Below are 20055 nucleotides of genomic sequence, written 5' to 3'. Positions count from 1 at the left end.
GCATGCTACTCCTTTGGCAGCTACATGGCATCATTTTGACTCTGTCTGTCTGTCTGTCTGTCTGTCTCTCTCTCTCTCTCTCTCTCTCTGTGTGTGTGTGTGTGTGTGTGTGTGTGTGTGTGTGTGTGTGTGTGCGTGTGTGTGTGTGTTTGGATTTCCCACCTGGCTTTACTCTGCTAAACCATTGACCAAAACAGCTTTATTCACCAACCAATAAAATCAACACATATACAAAAGGACATCCCACATCATACAAGCCTAAAACTTCAGGTAGAGGAGGCCAGGCAGTGAGGCATACAGGGAAAGACAAAATGCTGGTGTGGGAGAATTATCTGTATTCTGTCAATCATATTTTAATAAAACGCTGATTGGCCAGGCAGGCAGTATAGGCGGGAAAGCCAGACAGGAAGTAGGGGTGGAGCAAAGAGTCTGGGAGTATTCTGGAAGCAGAAGCTCTCTCTCAGCCACTCCTGCGCAGACCACCGAAGAGGCAACATGTAAGCTGTCACACTGAGAAAGGTACTGAGCCCATGTGGCTAACATAGATAAGGATAATGGGGTAATATATGTTATAAGAGTTAACAAGAAGCCTGACCTAATGAGCCAATCAGTTTATAACCTTATGGAGTCCTGTGTGTAATTTCTCTTTGGGATTTGCCGGCTGTTGGGGTACCGGGCGGGACGGAAATCCCAACAAGCCGGCCCTCATGCTACATATGGCGCCAACGTGGATAACTGAATCCACATAAAGCGTGAGAAAGCTTGGGAAAGAATAGAGTAAAGCATGTTTTCTTGGTAGCAGCAATTTCTCAGGTCTGCTCTGTTTGCTAGAGCAAGCAAACACTCTCATCTAAGGGAGGCTTCCTGACTCAGCCTTAACTGCAAAACCTTGCAGCTCATTAAAAGGTCCTGCCACAAAACACTTAAATGCTGTTGGTGAAAAGCTGAACACATGTTTTTCGGTTTTCAGTCGTAGCAGGAAAAAAGCTGCGCTGTTTTACAATGCCGGCTTTCTGGGCTGTCCTGATAGGGTAATCTCTGACTCTTTCAGGCAGGCAGTCTGACTGAGTGTGGTCTGTGAGCAGAATTCTGCAGCTTGCTTGCTGGCAAGGACCTTGAAACGCCATAGAGTTGTGGCAATGAACATAGCTCTGGCTGGTATCTCAGCCATGAGACTGGAGAGCTGGGGAGTGGGTTGGATCTAGCCATCAAAGCCACTGCTCTCCATATTGCTTAGTAAATTAAAGGCTCATGTGGTCAGAAAAGGGAGATATACAGTAAAGAGAGATTCAAAGAGGAAGAAAACCTCTAAATATTTTACAGTGTGTTAAAAAAATATATGCTGGCTAAAAGTTAAAGTTCTTAATGTAAAAAAAAAAAGGAAGAAAGAGAGTAGTTGGGTGTGGTGGTACACACCTTAAATCCCAATGCCTGGGAGGCAGAGGCATATTGACCTCTGTGACTTCAAGGGACAGAGGTAGAGATTGACCTCTGTGACTTCAAGGTGTGGTAGTGCACACCTTTAATCCCAATGCCTGGGAGGCAGGGACAGACAGATCTCTGAGTTCAAGGTGTGGTAGCATACACCTTTAATCCCAGCACTGGGGAGGCAGAGACAGGAGGATCTCTGTGAGTTCAAGGACAGCCTGGTCTACAGAGTTATTCCAGGACAAAGATATATACAGAGAACCTGTCTCAAAAGCAAAAAGTAAAAGTAAAAATAAAAGAAATAGAGGTTAAAATAAAGCCACATAAAGATGGAAAATGCACAGAGAATCTTCATACTGTATGCTATTATGCTCTCTTTAAATTGTTTGATTGTTGAGGAAGGAGCAACAACTGCTAAAAGACTTTTGTTTATAAATGCTGCTGAACTAACCCAAGATAGAAATTTTGAAAATACCTTGGCTTCAAAACTGAAGTCAAAAGGTATGTTACTTTGGAGAAGAGATTTTGCTTTTGTTTCCACAGAAAACGAGAGACTCTGGATTTATTCAGAGTTAAGAAAAATCACCTTTGACCAAGGGAGGCCACCTGAAAAATCTCCGATAGGAACAGATGGCCCAGATGACAGAAGTCTACATCCAGAACTGATCCAAGACTGCTGCCTGAGATGATCGAGACTCACAGGATACTCCAGTCATGACTTGATTATAACTCTAAATTTTCTTTAGGTCCCCTTAAGACTATCAGCGCCCCCAACCAACAGGAAGTAGCCTGAAATACTACGCCCACATTCCCAACAAATGGATTATGGGTATTTTCCTTTGTTTAAAAAAAAAAAAAGAGGGAAATGGTGCGGGAGAATTATCTGTATTCTGTCAATCATATTTTAATAAAACGCTGATTGGCCAGGCAGGCAGTATAGGCGGGAAAGCCAGACAGGAAGTAGGGGTGGAGCAAAGAGTCTGGGAGTATTCTGGAAGCAGAAGCTCTCTCTCAGCCACTCCTGCGCAGACCACCGAAGAGGCAACATGTAAGCTGTCACACTGAGAAAGGTACTGAGCCCATGTGGCTAACATAGATAAGGATAATGGGGTAATATATGTTATAAGAGTTAACAAGAAGCCTGACCTAATGAGCCAATCAGTTTATAACCTTATGGAGTCCTGTGTGTAATTTCTCTTTGGGATTTGCCGGCTGTTGGGGTACCGGGCGGGACGGAAATCCCAACAAGCCGGCCCTCATGCTACAAAATGCTATCTTAGGTTCCTGGAGACCAACCTCACCTATTGAGAGTAACTCTAGAGTTTGATGCCCTGGAGTCTGATGCCAGCGGGTGGATCAGCTTCCAGAGCTGTCTATCTGCCCTGAGGTCCTCTGCTGCAGAGTCTGAGAATTCCAAAGCCCCAGTGGATAGTGTGATGTCCTCAGCTGCATCATTCCTGCAGGGTGATTGAAGCTTGGTAGATGCTGCTGTGGTCACTTCCCCCACTAACAGACCCCTGGAGAGACGTTCTCCAACTAGAACATTAGCCACCCTAGGGTGTACAAACTAGGAGATATTAGGAGGGTGAGGGACCCTAAAATGAGAGCATCTCTGGGGACACCAGACAACTAATACAGGACTATCCACCAAAAGCATAAACCTTAGAAAAGGCTGGAATCCACACGTTCCACTGGCCCTGTCCCCTGGATATGACTGGAAGCCACCAGTGTTCAAGAACTTATAGGAAACTTTCCTCCGTTGCCTTCCTCTTTTCTCTTCTGCCTTTGGAATTCCCCTTGTTTTCATCTTGCTTCATGGTTAGTTCTATTTTTACTGCACGATGTTTTTAGCCTTTGTGTTTAACTTTTCCCCCCTTGGCTTGGATACTTTTCTATTGCTGTGATGAGACACCATGACCAGGGCAATTTATAGAAGAAAAAATCTATTGGGGACTTACAATTCCAGAGGACGAGTCCATGACCGTGATTGTGGCGAGCATGGCAGTAGACAGGCAAGTGTGGTGCTAGAGCAGTATATGAGAACTCTCATCTGATTTGAAAAACAAGCCAGAGTGACAGAGAGAGCTAACTGGGAACGATTTGGGCTTTTGAAACTGCAAAGCCAACTCCCAATGACACACCTCCTCTAATAAGGCCACACCTCCTAATCCTTCCCAAACAGTTCTGTCAACTAGGGACCTGGTATTCAAATCTATGAGCCTCTGGGGCTATTCTCATTCAAACCACCACAATCCTTCATACACTCATCTAATTTTGCTTACATATTTTTTCATTACTGAGTGATTTTACTTATTTATTTCCTTTTGGGATCCCCTGTGTTTTACTTGAAAACAAAAACAAAATCCTCTATTCTACTGTAACAATATTTTGACTTTGTTTTATTTTTAAAGCTATTATGCCTTCATTTTTCATTCTCCTTTTTTCTAATTTTTTTTTTGAGACAGGGTTTCTCTGTGTTTTCTCCTCTCTTAGTGGTGTTAAGAATTCAGCCCTCAATGGTGGCATGATGACTTAAAAGATCCTCAAATAAAACTGGGAGAGATGTCCAAATCAATAGATGTTCACACCACAATACAGAAACATAAAAACATAAGGCAAAGACTGTAACAACTATAGATTCAAGAACACTGAAGTAGGTAAAGTGTCTGGTGAATGTAATGGTTACTACTGTCATTTTAAAAGAATCTAGACTCACTTGGGAGCAGGACCTGAAAGCACACTTATGAAGAATTATCTAGACTAAGGTTAGTTTCTCATTCTCATATGTCTGTGAAGGATTATCCAGACTAATATTAGGAGAGATTGTCTAGACTAAGGTGGCCCTCTAGTGAGGAATGTGTAGATTGAGATTAGCCTCTGTGAGGAATTATCTAGACTAAGGTTGGTTTCTGTATCTCTGTGAGAGATTGTCTAGACTAAGGTTAGCTTCTGTATTCCTATGAGGGATTGTCTAGGCTAAGATTGGCCTCTATATGTCTTGTAAGTGATTGACTAGACTAAAGTTGGCTTCTGTATATCTGTGAGAGATTGTCTAGACTGAGGTTGGTCTCTGTATGTCTGTGACAGATTGTCTAGACTAAGATTGGTCTCTGTGTGTCTATTAGGGACTGTCTAGACTAAGATTGGTCTCTATATACTTGTGAGGGATTGTCTAGACTGAAGTTAGCCTCTATATTTGTGTGAGGAATACTGCCACCACAAAGACATATTGGGAAGGTGATCCACGCTGCATCAGGGTCATGGGGAGAGAGTAACTAAATGATCCCCCTTGGTAGCTCCACCGCCTCTGCCCAAATACTCCTTCCTATGATCAGGGTCACACAAGATAGACATACTGTACTCTCATGTTCATTCCACACACTTTACAGTAGCCAGGGTGTATGAATCATATTAATTGTGCGTCTGTAGCTGAATGGACACAGAAATAGTGATACACATTCAGCATGGGTCTCAAAAGGGGAGAAATCCTGTGAGCTGTGATAGTGTGGATGAGTCTGGTGTGTGTTTGGTTGAAAGCATCACCCCAGCCATTGATATTCAAAGGGTCTGGAAATTTTGAGTTGAGGCTTCACCTCAGCCCCTGGCATCCATAAATCCAAAAAGTCTGGAATGTTTGGGTAGAAAATTTTATCCCAAGCCCTCTCCGCTAGGAGTTGCCTCAATTCAGCCTCCACCTCCAAGAAAGGCCACCAAATGGTGGTCCCTCCTCAGAGATGCTCAGGACCACTCCCACAGGGTATTTAAACAGCAACCCAGAGAACAAACACATAGTTTCCTGGTCTTCCTTCCCCATCTCCTCTTTGAAGGCCTGGAAGGTCACCCAGGAGCACTGGCAGCCATTAAACCTGTCCTTTTTCTAATCTGGTTTGATTTGGTCTTATTCAGATTATTGCGCAGGCAGAGAGGTTTGTCGGGCTGCAAAATTTCTTCATCTGGAGGTTCCACCCAGGGGACTGTTTTTTTCACCAGTCCAGAGCCACGTGGTAAGAAAAGACTTCTCCCCCACATTGCTCTCTGCCAGGCTAAGATTGGCTTTGTCTAGATAAGTTCTGAGTTCCAAGTGATTGCCTTAGAGGCCCAGAGACTCATGCAATTTTTGGGCTTGTCCTGTGGAAGATGTGATTGTGGCAGGTACCCAACCTGACCTGGACAAGGACCTGCCTTATTCCAAGGGGACAAGGGCTGCCTTGTCTCTGTTGGGTTCCTTCATCAGGAGACATCCTTTCAAGGAATTCCTCACACCCCTCTGGGTTTGTTTTTTTTTTTTTTACCCAAAAGTCTATCACAGTGGACACATTGCATTAGGTTTTGGATCCAGCAAGGACTTGCAAAATGGGAAATTACAGTTTGAGGCCTGATCTCCAAACACCCTTGGCCTGCCTTTTACAAAATCCTTTTAAGTTGGGGCTATCCGACACCTTACATCCCTTAATGCCTAAAATTTTTGCCAGAATGAAAACAAGCCCCCTATATGCCCATGGTTTTTAGAAGCTGTGCTCCCATTCCTGCTTCCCCTTCCCAACTCCCCTCCCCGCTTCTCTAGCTGTTTGTCCCATGCTGGGGTTCTCTCAACAACAGATCTGATCCCCCTGTCCCTCCATTCTAAAACTACATAGGAGTTCCGTCCTTGTATTTCTGTTCTCCCTTACAGCACCTGCTAATATGGCTCTTAATGGGACCACCTGTCTCATACCAGGATTTTTCAGTTGGTCAGTTGACACAGGTTCCTAAAAAAGTTTTGTTCGTCTGTCCGTTAATTTATATGTGTAAATAATGTGGCCACAGTATGCTTGTTTAATGTCTACGTGTATGTATGTGTGTTTGTTTTAAAATCTGTGAAACTTGTAACTCCAGATTACAACAGCTCTGGAAAAGTACAAACATGTGGATAGCTGTCATCTTTGGTAAAAGTATTGATGTACACTGGCCCTACCAAGGAGACATTCTGCCTTTGATATACTTTGGCTTACTAAAATATTCCTTTTAATCTTCTTGCCTCTATTGGCACTGGTAAGATATAACTAACTGGGTAAACTATATGTCTAAATTTAACTTATATGTCTAATTTAGATATACCTGACAGGTAATGGTACCCTGATTCTCAAGTGCCTTTACAGATCTGAGAGTATGGCATTTAACAAAAGAGTTTCTTATGACAGGGACATGCCAGCTCCTGAAGCATCCTTTAGCTCCTCCAAGAAGGTGCATGGTTACAGAAGACCTTCCACCTGGAAGCTTGCCTTTGGGTATGGCAAAACCACCTACACAGCAAAAAGCTGCCTTCTACCTCATCAGCTTCCTGGACACAACACTGAGGGATCGATCGCCTAGTCCTGCCAAGACAGGTAGACTGAACTCTACTCCCACAGGAAAATCTCCAGGTCTCCTGGGCTCTGGGCTCAGTACCTAAAGGCAAGTACTGCTTCTAAGGCTGGTATTCACCAAAAACTATGGAGAGACTTGGGATTGCCTGCATAGCTTAAAAAAAAAAGCTGTCTCATTTCTGCTCGTTTATATCTCTTAGATCTGTCTGATGGCATTGATGACTTAAGGTACTGGTAATTCATTACTTCATTTGTTAAGTTTCCTGCTAAAAATACAGGCAGGTGTGTTCCTCTTTCACAGGCTTCATAGTCTGGGATTAACAGGTTTCAGATGTATCTTCAGAGGTACAGAGTTTCCAATTTCTCCTTTAACTGATCTGGTGAAAACTGTCTCCAAAGCCTATTTTAACCCCACCCATTTTCAAGCATATTTTACAGGTCAATCCTGCTGTATGGACCAAAGCCAACTTACAGAGGGCCTTCCAGACAATGCCAGCACCTGTGCTAGCTCCTGGAACTTCACCACGGGTATCACCTCTCCTGGCTCAAATGGGCACCTACCCAACAACTAAAATCTGGCTTTAAAGGACATATCTGCTCTTGTGTCTCACTTACTCACCCAAGCGTCTCCTGGACAACCAGGGCACTTCTCTGTCCCATTCTTTCTGGTAGTTAATGACCCTCCCATGGCTAGCCGATGATAACAATCCACTTTTTCTCCTAGCCACCTGCCTTCTCATCTACCTCAAGGAACAGATGCCTGAGGTCTCCAGGATAACAGTTAACTGGATGCCTCTTCAGCCATACTCCTGCTAAGTATGAGCCCACCAACTCCCCACTCTCCCATCTCTCTTGCCTATAGGAAGTAGCCAGATTTGAACCAGAGCCCCTATACCCAAAGAGTTTGGAATGTTTAGGTTAAGGCTTCACCCTAGCCCCTGGCATCCATATATCCAAAAAGTCTGGAATGTTTGGGTGGAAAGTTCCATCTCAAACTCCCTCCCCTGGGAGTTGCCTCAGTCCAGCCTCCACCTCCAAGAAAGCCCTCCAAACGGTGGCCCCTCCTCAGAGATGCTCAGGACCACTCCCACAGGGTATTTAAACAGCAACACAGAGAACATACACTTGGTTTCCTGGTCTTCCTTCCCCCATCTCCTCTCTCAGGGCCTGAAAGGCTGCCTGGGAGTGCTGGTATCCATTAAACCTCCGCTTTTTCTAATCCAGTTTGATTTGGTCTGATTTGGATTATTGCATTGGCAGAGAGGTTTATCGGGCCACAAAATCTTTTCAGTGTGCATTGTGTTAAGTGAACAAAGCCAGCACAGGGAGAGACATGCTACCCAACCTGCCTCCCACAGACTTGGAGTTGAGTAGTGTCAGACAGAGGTTGGGGGAAGGGGACACTTGGTTAAAGGCACAGCAGTTCAATTTGAAAGTGACTCATCGCAATGGTGGCCACAGCCTACTCTTTCTTTATTACATTAATTAGTACACAAAGATCCTTCTTAATTGTGGACAGGACAAATACTGGACTGCATAAAATGGAAAACGAACAGAGCCCTGGCATGCAGGCATTCATTCCTCTCTGGTGGAGGAGGGTCATCTGTCTATGTGTTACTTTCATTGGTTAATAAAGAAACTGCCTTGGCCCTTTGATTGGACAGAAAATTAGGTAGGCGGAGTAAACAGAACAGAATGCTGGGAGGAAGAAGGCAGTGAGGCAGTTGCTATGACTCCTCTCCAAGACAGACGCAGGTTAGGATCTTTCCTGGTAAACCACTACCTCGTGGTGCTACACAGATTACTAAATATGGGTTAAAGCAATATATGAGAGTTAGCCAATAAGAGGCTACAGATAATGGGCCAGGCAGTGTTTAAATGAATACAGTTTGTGTGTTGTTATTTCTGGGTGTAAAGCTAGCCATGTGGGAGTTAGGCGGGAACGCAGTCTGCCACTCCTATTACTACACCTCTCTATTTCCCGATCATGGGTGCAATATGACAAGCTTCTCCAAGTGCCCATTGCCTTGATCCCCCTTCTATGGCGGGCGTCTTGACCTGTGAGCTAAAATAAGCCTTTTCCTTTATGTTGCTTTTGCCAAAGCACTCTCACATAGCAACAGCGAAGGAACTAAGGAAAATACCTCAAAAATCTACCAACAAAAATGATGAATGGTCTCATATAGGACATTGTTTACACACATGGATGAAGTGAGGAAGCCAGTACAGGACATGTAAAGGAGAAAACTGGTAACAGAAGAGAAAGTTGCCAAAATGGATGAAAAATCAGCAATATGAATTGGAAAGGTCAGCAAAATGGAAGAGAAATCAAATAAACAAATTCAAATTCTGTAAAAAATGAGAAAGTTGGAAATGAAAAGTCCAGTGAAGAAGACAAGAGGGCGTAAAGGTCATCATGAGCTATAGAGCAGGCAAAGCAGGAGGGTGAAGGACAAGGCTGGGATGTATCATTTACAAATAAAGAAAAATAGTAGATAAATAAGCATGACCATGGCATCCAAGAACTCTGTGGTACAGTGAAGAAATCAACCTTAAGAGTAGAATCCATGGACTAAAGAATGGAGCTGAGATGTTGATAATCAATAGGAACAGAGAATCTGCTAAATGAAATGTTAGTAGAAATTCCTTATTCTCTGCATCTGACCATTGTGGGTCTCTGTATTAATCACTATCTACTGCAAAAAGAATCTTCCCTGATGAGGGTTGCTGGTACACTAATCTACAGGTATAACAATGAGTTTCTAGGAATCACTTTAATACTATGTCTATGTAAGAGAGTAATAATAATAGGGTCTTCTCTCAACAGAGAAATCTAAAATGGCTGAAAGACACTTAAGGAAATATTCAACATCCTTAGTTATCAGAGAAATGCAAATCAAAACAACTCTGAGATTCCATCTTACTTCTGTAAGAATGGCCAAGATCAAAAACACTGATGACAACTTACGTTGAAGAGGTTGTGGGGAAAGAGGAACACTTCTGCATCGCTGGTGGGAATGCAAGCTGGTACAGCCCCTTTGGATGTCAGTGTGGCAATTTCTCAGAAAATTAGAAAATAATAATATGTTCTTTCCTAGGGCCTACAACCTCTGGCCACCAGTTGCTGCCCCCTGTAACCACCCCAGGTATAGATTTCAGCTTGTAGAACAAGCTGTCTTAGGAAGACAGGCCTTCCTAAGGTCATTCCTATGACATCCCTATGACATTCAAATCACAACGGAGCAGCCTTGACTGCCCTATCTGACACAGGTGACAGTAGTTCCCAGTTCGCTGTACTGATGGCAGAAACAACACAAAACACAATGGCTAATCACCGCCTGGCATACAGTAGCCCCTCAAAAAATACTGTAGTGCTTTTTAAATGTAAGTGGGGGTAGGAGAGTGCTGAGACTCCCTTCAGACATTTGAAGGAATTCTAGCATTCTAATGTAGAACCCAGAAAATATTTTCCCATGGAAACACTGTATTCTACCTGTTACCGCCCTTAGTTTCTATGGTTTTACACTTTAGTTTAATCCTACTAGTTAAATGGCCTCTCCTGGCCCAGCCTAGCAAAAGTAACCATCATGAAGAACATCAGTGCGAGGGGAAAATGTGAGTTCTAAACAAGCCACTTACAATGCTGTCTTAGAATACAACCCACTCTAAACTTGGGGGTTTCTAGAACTTTCACCAAAAAGAGGCAACAGTAAATCTGCCAAGCTGATAGACAGGAGAGAAAGCACCAGCCTCGCTGAGCAAAATCCTCAGGAAAGAGGACAAGAGGGTAAAGACACTCAGGCCATGGGTGGGAGGAGAGGGATGTCATAAAGAGAAGAAACCATGTGGACCTCAGGTAGGATGCTCACCAGGAGCTTCCATCAACTCCCTAGTTTGCAGAGGCTGGAGGGAGCCTTTGAAGGAGCTTCAAACCAAGAAAACACCAGCTCCTAAGAGAGATGCCAAAGGGGTGGATAAAAATCAAAGCTTTTTAGCCAGAAATTTAAGAGTGGTCCCCTGTGTCTGCAGAATGGTTTAATCATGGTTTCAACTGAATGTTGGGAGAAAAAGTGCATTTGTGCTGCCAACATACGGAATTTTTTTTCCTAACATTCCCTAAATGTTCTGGCTGCTTTTCTGTTGCTGATGCAGGATACGTGAAACAATGAGCAACTAAAGATTGGCCTCTGCTCACGGTTTCCAAGGTTTCAGGTCTTGGTCACTTAGCTCCATGTTCTTAGGCCAGTAGTGAGATACAGTATCATACAAGAGAGTGAGGGACAATGGAGGCTCATCTCAGAGCAGACAGGAAGTAGAGAGAAGACACTAAGGAGTCCCTCAAGGATCCGCCCCCAATGACTTTCCTTCAGCTGGCCCAAATGCTTAAAGATTTTAGTATCTCCCAGAGTGTAACACCTGAATCTGCTGTTACCTTCTCGGTACGGGTCGCGCACCTCCGTACCTTACGCGAGTTTGGGCAAAGGCCTGGAGATTGAACAAAGACACACACACAAGAGACCTGGGTAATTCGACAAGAGATCACCAAATGTCACTTTATTCAGCTTAATGCCAAGCTAATATACCTTGGCCCCAGTAAAGGAATTCCCTCCCAGCCAGAGGGGAAAACTGGCGCTGTAGGGAAACTGGCACTGTAGGGATTCCTCCCCAGGCAGGGGGCGGAGATCAGCAACAGCAGTGGAGAGAGACCTTGGCGCGGTGTAGGAATTTTCCCGGGCAGGTGGGAAATTACCATACCAAAGATGAACAGTGCCCTACAGCTAAATCACCAGGCTATGACAGAGTGAGCACAGGAATTAGCAGGAAGCTTTAGCTGGCTGATCAGAACTGTCCTCAGAGACGCACCCCAGGGAGTAAGGGGAAACAGGGACCTACACCAAAGTAACATCATCAACTCAGAGCCAAATCCTCAATGAGCCTTTGGTGGTAGTGATAGAGGGCTTCATATCCAAATAGCAACACAAAGCATACCATAGCATGTACATTGTATTTAGTGTTACAAGTGATTTAGGAATAATTTAGCACACAGGGGGCCGTCCATCTGCCATTTGCAAATACTTGGACATCTGAGGATTTGGTTATCGTAGAGCGCTCTGAAACCAGTTCCCTTTTAAGTACTGAGGGTCAGTTGTCCATCTGGAATGCAAGTAGTAAAGGAGCAGCTGGACCTAAAACTTAAAAATGCAGGGGCTGGAGAGATGGCTCAGAGGTTAAGAGCATTCCCTGTTCTTCCAGAGTCCTGAGTTCAATTCCCAGCAACCATGTGATGACTCACAACCATCTGTAGTGAGGTCTGGTGTCTTCTTCTGGCCTGCAGGCATACATGGAAGGAATGCTGTATACATAATAAATAAATAAATATTTTTTAAAAAACAAAAAAAACCTTAAAAATGCAAAGGAATCCCAGAAAAAAAAATACAAAGAGTGCCCCAAAAAGAGAGGCCCAGGACGTTTTCTGTGGATGCGTTCGGTGTGGACACTGAACAGAGCTAAGCAGAGCAGTGTTCATGAGACACCCCAGACACTTTTAGATGAAACTCATGACTTTGGGGTGTGTGATGGTTTGAATGAAAATAACCCCCATAGATCATATATTCGAATATTTGGTCCCCAGTTGTTCAGACAGTTTGTGAAGAACTTGGGGGTGAGGCCATGTTGGAGGAGGTGTGTCACAAGGGGCAAGCTCTGAGGTTCCAAATGCCCTAACCATTTTCAATAGTCCCTCTCTCTCTACCTTGTGATTGTGTCTCAAGACGTGAACTCTTAGCTACTGCTCCAGGGCCACGTCTGCCTAGCTGTTGTCCTGCTTCCTGCCATGATGGTCATGGACGCCAACCCTCTGAAACGGTGCCCCCAAATAAACTCTTTCTTTTATAAGTTGCCTTGGTCACAGTGTCTCATCATCGCGATAGAGAAGTAACTAAGACATAGTGTGACGTTCAACATGAAGTCACCGTTCAGGGCTCACCAAGAAGTGATGAGCGGAAGGGAAGGGACAAGGCATGACATTCATGGAGCAGTCTCTGTGCCCTGGAGGAGTGAGAGAACGAGACCCAGGTCCACCTAGACAAGACAGGTCCCTTCTCAGCCTCACTGAGTTGACACTCCAGCCAGCCCATTCATCTGCCATGACTGTGACCATAGGTAAGCCCTAAAATGTCACCAGAATTTTTCATGGTTTTGAAACCCAGCTCATAGCAAGAAGCCTCAAGGGTGTGTTCTGGCTTCTCTCCATACAGATGGTTCTCACCATACAGAACAAACCTGGCCTTTGTTCTGCCCTCTGCATCTCTGAATCTAACTCTGGTTCTTCATCCAGGAAAGTTGTTTTTCCTAATGCTCTCTTCTGACAGAATCTTAACGCACTGAGCACTCATTTCATGTCAGCCTATGTGGTCAACCGTGCGCTGCTCAGAGGAACCCTGAGCTGAGTCACGTCTCCTTGTTCTGCAGGCAAACAGGGTGAAGGCAGAGACCCGGTGGGTAGACTCTAATACACAGAAGGCCAGTAAGTGCTAAAGATGCATTCCAAACCTGCTATGGGACCGTGTGTGGAAGAGTGAACCAACGTACCTTGAAGGACCTGCCAATACTTCGGAAGAAGGTGAGAATTAAGGTTGAGTTAGACGTTACCGGAAGTTGTGGCGAGAGAGGCGGGGCCTGCATAGAAAGAGCGTAGGTTGCGGTATGAGGATCGATGCTTGCTCTCTTCCCCCTTTTTCTGTTTTGTTTTTCAGTACCAGGGCCTGATAGGTGTTAGGCAAGTGCTCTCTCACTGGGCTTTAAATTTAAAGAGAATCTTACTTAGCTTTGAAATCATGCAGAAGCACAAGCTAGTCTTGAACTTTTAGCCTCCTGAGTTGCTGGGATTTCAGGCCTGTGCCACGAGGCCCAGCTTCAGTTTTTGTGCCTTTCTATTGGCTAGTAATAATTATATATATTGCTGTGATACAGTGCAGAGGCTTTCTTTTCAGCGTTTTGAGACAGGGTTTTATTATACGGGCCATGCTGACTTTGAACTTGTGACCCTCCTGCTGGGATTATAGACATGCATCACCATTTTAGACCAATGTACTGCTTGGACATATGTTTGCAATGTAAATTGATTAAATCAGGCTAATTAACAGGTTACTCACCTCCCATACTTTATTTTGTATAGTAAAAATACTTAAAATCTACACTGTCACCTGTTTGGAAACATATCATGAATTATTCATTGCAGTGGGCCACCAGTCTATTCAGTAATCACTCTGAAACTGAACTGTTGTGCCTTTAACCAGTGTCCCCTTCCCCAGCCTGTGTCTGACACTACTCAACTCCAAGTCTGTGGGAGGCAGGCTGGATAGCATTTCTCTCCCTGTGCTGGCTTTGTTCACTTAACACAGTGCACACCGGACTCATCCACACCTTCACAGTTCAGGGATTTCTCCCCTTTTGAGACTCATGCTGTATGTGTGTCTCAATTCCCCTGTCCATTCAGCTGTGAATGCACAGTTAACATAGTCCATACGTCCTGGCTACCATGAAATGTGTGGGATGAGCATGGGTGTACAGTATGTATGTCTCGTGTGATGCTGGTCATGGGAAGGAGTGTTTGGACAGGGGCAGTAGAGCTATCGAGGGGATCACTGAGTCATACTCTCCCCGTGAACCTGATGCAGCATGAATCACCTTCCCAAAATGTCTCCATGCCTGTGACAGTCACCTAAGGCTGCTGGTGGTACCATAGCACCTCATCAGCACCACCATCCCCTACAGCTACAGCAGCCCTTACTGTGAGCCAGGCGTCTTGGGAGCACTTCACCTAGTCGTCCGTACTTCTTTTGGAACCTTGCCTCATCAGACAGGTACTGTTTTTAGTGTTCCAGCTTTACAGATGTAAGTCGGGCATCCTATGAGGTTAAAGATGAAAGCAAGGGCTGGAGAGATGGCTCAAAAGTTAAGAGCACTGGCTGCTCTTCCAGAGATCCTGAGATCAATTCCCAGCAACCACATGGTGGCTCACAACCATCTGTAATGAGATCTGGTGCCCTCTTCTGGCCTGCAGGCAGAACATTGTATACATAATAAACAAATATTAAAAAATTATTTTTTAAAAGAAAAAGATGGAAGCAAAGACAGAAGATGTCTTCTAACCAGAAAATACAGGTTTGGTTAGAAGCTAAGCAAACAATTCCAGCAAGGGAAAAGAGGGCTGGGCTCTGTGTGTGTGTGTGTGTGTGTGTGTGTGTGTGTGTGTGTGTGTGTGCGCGCGCATGCGCGTGCGCACCCACATTTGTGTACATAGACAAATAGGTGGAGAGGTACCGGAAGCCAATGTCACTATCTTCCTTAATTGCTCCCCTCTTAGTCGCTTCCAAACTGTTAAGAAACTGTTCCTGTGGATGCACACATGGGAGGAGCTGTGTGGAGGTCAGAGGACAGCGAGTGCAGGCTTTTATCTCCTTCCACCTTCCTATGGGCCCTTACTCCTGAGCCATCTCAACAGCAACCACCTTGTCTTTGAAGCAGGTTCTCTCACTGCCCCTGGAATGGGCTGACTCAGCTGGATAGGCTAGACACAAAGTCTCAAGGATCCTCTTGTTTCTCATTCCCTAGGGCTGGGACTATGTTATGCATCCTGAGTCTGGATCCTGAGGAATGGAACTCAGATCCATTTTCCTGGGTTGTGTTTTTGGTTTTTTTTAGAGAAAGGTGGGAGAACAGTGAAATGAGGAAAAGTAACTTTTTAGGTAATTTTCTGTTGGTTCTGTTAATTATACAAGTTAGGAGTAAATTTAGCTTGGGTTCTATGAGTCTGACCATGTGTTAGTTACAAATAATGGGTTGGTGGGGATCAATCTGTAGATCACCAGGGGGTCATCCAGAGCCCTAAACCTTTCCAGAAAGACAGCAAAAGCCCCAGCACTGGGAGGGGCTGGGTTCTAGCAGTTTTCAGACAGTATTCTTTGTCTGGTAAAGACTAAGAAATTTGTTTCCACCAAGCGGTAGTGGCGCACACCTTTAATCCCAGCACTTGGGAGGCAAAGGCAGGCAGATCTCCATGAGTTCAAGGTCATCATGGTCTAAAGAGTGAGTTCCAGGACAACTGGGGCAGTCACACAGAGAAATCCTGTCTCAAGAAACTGGAAAAAGAAAAAAAGAAAAGAAAAAAGAAAGAAAGAATGGAAGGAAGGAAGAGAGAGTAAAATAATAATAAAATATTTAGTTATAAAATAACAAAAAAGAAAGAAGAGAAATTTGTGTCCTCGACATAAACCTCACTCAACCAGATGCAATCACATGGCTCAGAGAAGTTCTACACTCTTGGTCTAACTGCAATCATCTTACTTTTCATTTCCACCCAAGTTAATTATTGGCGGCACAGAGAATAAACCATTCATGCTGGTTCGTAGGGCTGAGATATGAATGCAGACAGCCCGGTTATCTCCTTCATTTCTTCAGTTAAGAGGCACAAGAGTCAGTCTGGGCACCAGGCATTTTGGCATGTGATGTAATCCCGGAAGCAGAGGCACCAAGATCACAGCCGAGTTCTGGATTAGCCTGTGCTTCCTGACAAGCCTCGGGCTAGCCAGGGCTCCATGGAAAGACTCAGGTTGAGTAAAATAAGAACCAAGCCAGAGCTGTAACTTGCTGGCAATATGCTTGCCTCACGTGCACAAGGCGCTGGAGTCAACAGAATTCTGCAAACGTATAAGAGCAGGGCAGAGTGCAGCTTTGCAGGTGTGGCATGCCAATATCATTTCCTTTTGTTTAACTTAAAAATTAGATTTATTTACTCTGTGTGTGAGCTCACATCACAGCAACACCTGTGTAGTTGTCGAAGGACAACTTGGAGCTGGTTCTCTCCTTCCGTCGTGCGGATCTCGGGGATCAAACTGAGGTGGTCAGGCTTGGTTAGAAGTACCTTTAGCCCGTGGGCCACCTCCGGTGACCCGTCATCACTCTTTTGGAAACTGTCTCATGCTGTTTCAAATGAAGCAGACACAAAGCGTCTTTGACGTGAGATCCTCCTAAGCGAGGTTTCTCTCTCTCTCTTTCTTTCTCTCTCTCTCTCTCTCTCTCTCTCTCTTTTTTTTGACATGCAACTGATTAGTTAACCCTAAACATTCTAAATTTTTGCACACAGTTGACCCTACGATAATTTTGGGACCTCATATATTTCTTACTGTTACTTCTCCCAGAGTAATAATGATCATACGTCACATGTCAAACACAGTTGGTAGTTTCTGGAACACCAGATTTTTGTACCCAACACCTGCTTTGTGCTTGCTACAGAAACAACAGCAACAACAACAACAACAACAACAACAACAAATCTTCCATTTGGTCTTTACACAACATCAAGTCTTTTCGTCGTCTTCTAATACACCAGGAAACTGAGGCCAGCCTGGTTAAGGAAACTGTTCAGAAGCTATTTAGGGAGCTAGAACTTTGGCTCAGTGGCCACAGCGCTTGCTGCAAAGCGTGAGAACTTCACTTGGGGTGCCTGGGAAAAGGCAGGTGTGGTGGCACACATCTGTAACCCCAGGGCAGGGGGCGGAGACAGGCAGATCTCTGGGGCTTGCCGGATAGCCAGTCTAGCTGAAGCAACAAGTCTCAGGCTCAGTGAGATGGAGGTGGGGAGCGGAGGGAGAGAGACAGAGACAGAGAGAATCCCAAATTAGGAAATGCCAGACCCCAGGTTCACCTCTAGCGTGACCATCTCACTCCACAGCCTGAAATCACATCCATATTCCTCCCCGACCCCCTCTTCACATCTCTGCTACCTACATCAATCACAAAAGAAGCATCATACCGCGCCAGCACAGTCTGGAACCACGAGTCTCGGCGAAGGGTGTCCAGGTTGAATGAAACCCACAGAGCACGAGGTTGAGGTGAAACAGCAGCTTGTTTATTGTTCTGCTGGGGCTAGCTTTTATACCATGGCACCAAATGGGGAGGGGGCTGCGAAGGGACTATCACCTGTCCCCAGTAGGGACTATCACCTGACCCCAGCAGGGATCAAGGAATAATCACATGCACTCAAACTTCCTCATCCAACTCCAGGAACAGAGGGAAGTTATGATTCTTTGCAGATAAGCACCTCGAATGGGGGCAGGGAAATATAACTCAGGGTAGCAATTCCCACAGCATTAAACAGATTCAAGGACAAAGGCGAACTCCATCCTTCTTGCTGTGCCTATGCTGGTTACTCACGGCCTTTTTCACAGGATGTTGGAGGCCAGAGGCATTAAGTAACCTGGCCACACTCAGACACCTAGCCAGAAACAAGCTGGAAGGGCCACGTTCCTCATTCCATCAATGCACACTTGACGCTCCAGGTAGCAATAAGAAGCCTCCCAAGAAGTTCTGCATCTGCACCTGGCCTGTAATTCTCCAACTCATTCCCATGCATGCCCTGAGACCTTTGCCCCCTAGTTATGTGATTCAAATGTCCTTCACTAACTCTGTAGACTTTCGTAGTTTGGGTTATGCCAGGGTTGAACTCGGTGCCTCAGGCATGCTAGACGGGCACTCTACCGCTGAGCTACAGCCCCAGCCCTTCCTGTGTACTCTAGGAACACGTGGAACTCATTGTCCATGTAACTACCCACCTAAAAACCCAGGTTTTTGCAGGGCACTCACAGAAGTGGGAAGCTTCTGGACTACCAACTCCCCAAGACTGTGAAGGTCAGTCCACTCCCCCAACACTCCTCAATGGTGAGTGTCTAGTTTATTTTCCATGGAAAAGTCACCCTGACCAAAAGCAACCTGGGGAAGGAAGGGTTAATTTGGCTTACCACTGAGGGAAGTCAAGGAAAGACTCTGGGGTCAGAAAATGAAATAGAGACCTGAGAAAGTGGAAAAGAAACACTGCCCCCACAGTTTGCTCAGCCTGCTCTTTTATAGACAGGAGGATCACTTCCCCAGCTTGTCAGGTGGCTTGTCCACATCTCTGCAGCCTGTAGGAAATACAGGCCCAAGCCCAATCGCAACCACCAATACCTTAACCTCCCCCAAACAGTGTCACCTCCTGAGAACAAGGATTCAGACACTTGTCAACCTTGGGTGCGGTACACCAGATTCAAACTGTAAGTTACCCTCATACCCTTCATGTAGTCGGAAGCAGCAAGACTCACAGAAATGTCTCCAGTGTATCCAAATGTGCCTCAGTCAATCAAGTATACGAGTGATAGCCAAAGAATTTAAACGATTTAAAGAATGCTAAAAATAATAATAATAGACAATTGTAAGGTAAAGAACTCATATCAGATTGGGCCCTTCAGCATTCCACCACAGATTGGGGAGGGGCTCCTGAGGCATCCGGCCATCCTTCCCCACCCCACCCCCACCATGCAGCTATTGGCAGTTAACAGTTGCTGGGGGTGAAGGTGCCATTTCTTCAGTGGTAAATTGTCCACGCCTTAATAAATGACCCTGTAGCCACGCTCACACAGGCAGCCCTAGTTAAACTCAGGAGGACAAAAGGCACAGAAACGCAAAGGGGACTAAGTATCTGGGGAGAAGATAAAACCAGCAGAAGTATGAGGGAGAATGGCGGACTAGTGAGAAGAGACTGCTTTTAAAAATGAATATATTTGGCTTAACTAATAACATTAAAAAGTGCTTATGTCAAATGCTTTCTATAATTCATTTAACAAACCCATAAAATATTCCTATCCCATTCAAAGGAGAACTTCAAACACCAGGTATTTATAATCAGATAAGGAATGCCAAGCCGGACCTACAAACAGGAAAGACAGGAAAGGCCGGCTGTTCTCTACAGGACAATAAAGGGTTGCGTTAGCAGGAACCGGTTCTCACTCTCCTGGGAGGTATTATATTTACACTACCCCACTTCTCTATACAGTAACTGTAGAATTGTCGTGTGGACCAATCTAGACACGCAAGGGGCAAGCCTCGCGAAAACCAGCCGGTTTCTAAGCTCTCACCCACCACTGGAAAGAGAGCTTCAGTCTGCCACCTGCTTCTGCTTCAAACTCTGCAGGATTTTCCTACTCCAGAATCAAGTGGCAGCCATCCCAGGTCCAGAAAGAAGACAAAGAGTGTCAATAAAGGAAGACATGGCTAACTAGTGACTGGAGAGATGGTCAGGGTACAATGGGCTCTAAAGACAGATTGTCTGAGCTCCCTCCAGTCCCGGGTTTGCGACATACGGGTGTCTCCTTGAGCAATTCTGTGCCTCCATCTCTTTATCTGTAAAATGGGTATAACTGTAAACACTCATTACATAGCTGAGTTAAATTTTGGCAGGGACTCC

At 45.0% G+C, this 20055-nt stretch overlaps 1 protein-coding gene and 2 long non-coding RNA genes across 3 annotated transcripts in view; 2 read left to right on the top strand and 1 right to left on the bottom strand.

Annotated features, from left to right (window-relative positions):
* Positions 1-327: 327 nt before the first annotated feature.
* Positions 328-2602, top strand: LOC148122543 (uncharacterized). Its single transcript, XR_015737421.1, has 2 exons — positions 328-519; positions 1972-2602. It is a non-coding gene; the product is annotated as an uncharacterized LOC148122543 (long non-coding RNA).
* A 7662-nt stretch (positions 2603-10264) lies between these two features.
* Bcl2l14 (BCL2 like 14) overlaps positions 10265-20055 on the top strand; it is a 42293-nt gene continuing 32502 nt past the window's right edge. Inside the window, exons 1-2 of the mRNA XM_048432414.3 lie at positions 10265-10388; positions 13245-13395. The gene's annotated coding sequence lies outside the window, so the exon portion shown is untranslated. The remainder of the gene's footprint in view (positions 10389-13244; positions 13396-20055) is intronic.
* On the bottom strand, positions 11298-18946 carry LOC146895328 (uncharacterized). Its single transcript, XR_015737420.1, has 3 exons — positions 17565-18946; positions 13365-13451; positions 11298-12102 (listed from the first exon to the last, which is right to left on the bottom strand). It is a non-coding gene; the product is annotated as an uncharacterized LOC146895328 (long non-coding RNA).

This window comes from Myodes glareolus, chromosome 3, assembly GCF_982192425.1.
Source record: "Myodes glareolus chromosome 3, mMyoGla1.1, whole genome shotgun sequence".
In the NCBI taxonomy this organism is placed as follows: Eukaryota; Metazoa; Chordata; class Mammalia; order Rodentia; family Cricetidae; genus Myodes; species Myodes glareolus.
This window is presented reverse-complemented; position numbering and strand designations above follow the sequence as displayed.